Source organism: Penaeus chinensis, chromosome 7, assembly GCF_019202785.1.
Source record: "Penaeus chinensis breed Huanghai No. 1 chromosome 7, ASM1920278v2, whole genome shotgun sequence".
NCBI lineage: Eukaryota > Metazoa > Arthropoda > Malacostraca > Decapoda > Penaeidae > Penaeus > Penaeus chinensis.
The window spans coordinates 15,403,793-15,406,292 of NC_061825.1; the positions used below are offsets into that span (position 1 = coordinate 15,403,793).

Below are 2,500 nucleotides of genomic sequence, written 5' to 3' on the forward strand. Positions count from 1 at the left end.
TGTGTGTGTGTGTGTGTGTGTGTGTGTGTGTGTGTGTGTGTGTGTGTGTTGTTATTATAATATAAATATAGGTAATAGAGTTAAGTTATAGTTTTTTTTTTTTTTTTTTTTTTTTTTTTTGCTAAAACTCACTCGAATAGTAGCTTTGGTGGCATCTGTCCCAAAAGTGTCAAATTCGGGAAAACGTGACAAGTTTTGATGACTTACCTCTCTTAATCAACTACCTACAGCATTCTCTGTCTTTCTTTTACAGCCTCTCCCTCTCTCTCTCTCTCTCTCTCTCTCTCTCTCTCTCTCTCTCTCTCTCTCTCTCTCTCTCTCTCTCTTCTCTATCTATCTATCTATCTGTCTATATATCTATCCATCTATCTCTTCCCTACTCATGCATTCATCCGTTTCCTCTCTCTCTCTCTCTCTCTCTCTCTCTCTCTCTCTCTCTCTCTCTCTCTCTCTCTCTCTCTCTCTCTCTCTCTCTCTCCCTCTCATGCTCTTTCTCTCTTTACCACTTAATTCCTATCGTTCTATCATTCTTTCCTACATTTCCTCTTTCTGGCTGAACGGTAGAATAATCTGTAGCCTCTCTGTCCACTGCTGAGTCATCTGAATTTCTGGCCCAAACAGACAGGAATCCACTCTAAGTTTGCTGTGTTGCACTCCTAGCCAAATTTTGTCTGAAAACTTAGGCCAGTCCTAGAAAACATTAGTAGATTCTTCGATATTTCGGCAGACACACTAGTAGCATCAGCAAGTCGCCTGCTGTGACGTCATCATAGGCTCCCGCGTTTTTCTGAAATTCATATTTGTCTCAGTTGCTGACCAGACTTCCGTCAAACCTCTGGGCAAAATATATTCTAAGTCTGTTTTCCTTAGCTCCCTAGATAATGTGCTTAAGTCTTGCTCCAAAATCTGATAATATGCCTATAGTCATGTGAATTTCCTCTAAATACTATTCATCTTAATCCATTCGCCCAATGTGGCAAGAATACATGCCATGCCCACTGTAATACACGTTTATTTATTGTACTTACTCATAGATGGCTCTACAAGTTCTTAATCACCAAATAGCCAGTTATTAGAAACTACCTATCTCACCTGTTTACTCTTTTCTTTCACTTTAAGGAAGGGTCTTTTGTATCATTTCATTGTCTAAAATATTTTAATGACAAATTAATAATCACAACATCAATAACAATAATAACAGTATCGATAGCAATGGTATTCATTTTCCCGCCAATTCAAGGAATGGAGAAATCAGGATCGGTAATTACGGCCTACTGATAGACTCCTTGTCGGCTGAGCACATGTGGAGCCCTCTGTTGGTAACCAAATTCACCAAAAACTACAGGGGACAGAACATAAATCCGGGGCGAATGAGTTAAGGATGTCTTTCATCTTTGGCAAGATGTTTCCTTGAACATCCTCTAACACTGACCCACATTTCCTTTTTCTGTACGATAGTAGAGCTCTTAGCTTCTCTAGTTGTACGTTGTCATTTACACTTTATTTTACATATCCAAATAATAATTCTCTCCTCTGTCTTGATCGCACTCAGATCATCACCGTTATATCCATTTCTGTTTTCTTCTGTTCTGCAAATCTATTTGTTTGTTCCTTGAGTACAATTTGTTTGTTGTGCTTAAGAGGGTTAAGGGGCCCAAGTACCGAGTTAGTGTTTGTGAGTTTAAGCCTCTTTGGTGCTGTGAGTTATTAGGATTCTAATTGTTCTTAGCACACAGCGGGTGGCATCCTCTAGAACATGTAGGTCGAGGTTATGTGTCACTTGATGGCCAACATATTGTGTGTTATTATTATTTTCTTCCTGCTTCCATTGCTGTTATCCTCTTCTGCTTTCTTCTTTTGTTCTGCATTGTTGAAAGCGCCCCTCCTAAGATGTATCATGTTTGCTAGGTATATTCCCAATCTCTGTATTGCATTTATGTTTTCATTCATATCATCGCTTTAAACTTAATACGAATTTAAACTTCATGTTGAAAGGTCTATATTATATTATTTTCCCTCAGGATTCCCCATGATAGTTTTTCTCACTCGCAGCAGCACCTACATTATCACTTCCTTCAGGCCAGTTAGCACTTAGTATAGGGACTCGAAAGCATCCCATTGCATAATATGATCTTACAACCCTTAAACAATTTCTTGAGTTCATTAACATATCTGCAACCTTAGCGGCATTGTGAGGAGTAATAAAAACATTAATACTAGTACAAAACTGTATAATTATCATATCACCACAAATCGTGGAGGCACATATCACATGTACTTCGCTTCGCCTTGGGTTTGCGATTATAGCTAGGAATCTTTTCTACAGCTCACGAATTCTCGGGCAGGCACCTGCTCTATCCTTGACTTTTCTTTGGACCCTGACCTTGCTGCCCACTCCTACAAAAGGTTTTGTTTATGTAGAAATGTTTAACCATAAAATAATTCCATAATTTAACTCAACTCTTTGATACTTCCTGAGACTGACCTCGACCCTTTTTAT

At 38.7% G+C, this 2,500-nt stretch overlaps 1 long non-coding RNA gene across 1 annotated transcript in view; it reads left to right on the forward strand.

The window, feature by feature from the left end:
* The window catches only part of LOC125027563, a 4,410-nt gene that overhangs the window by 240 nt on the left and 1,670 nt on the right, over positions 1-2,500 (forward strand). The gene's annotated exons all lie outside the window — the stretch shown is intronic.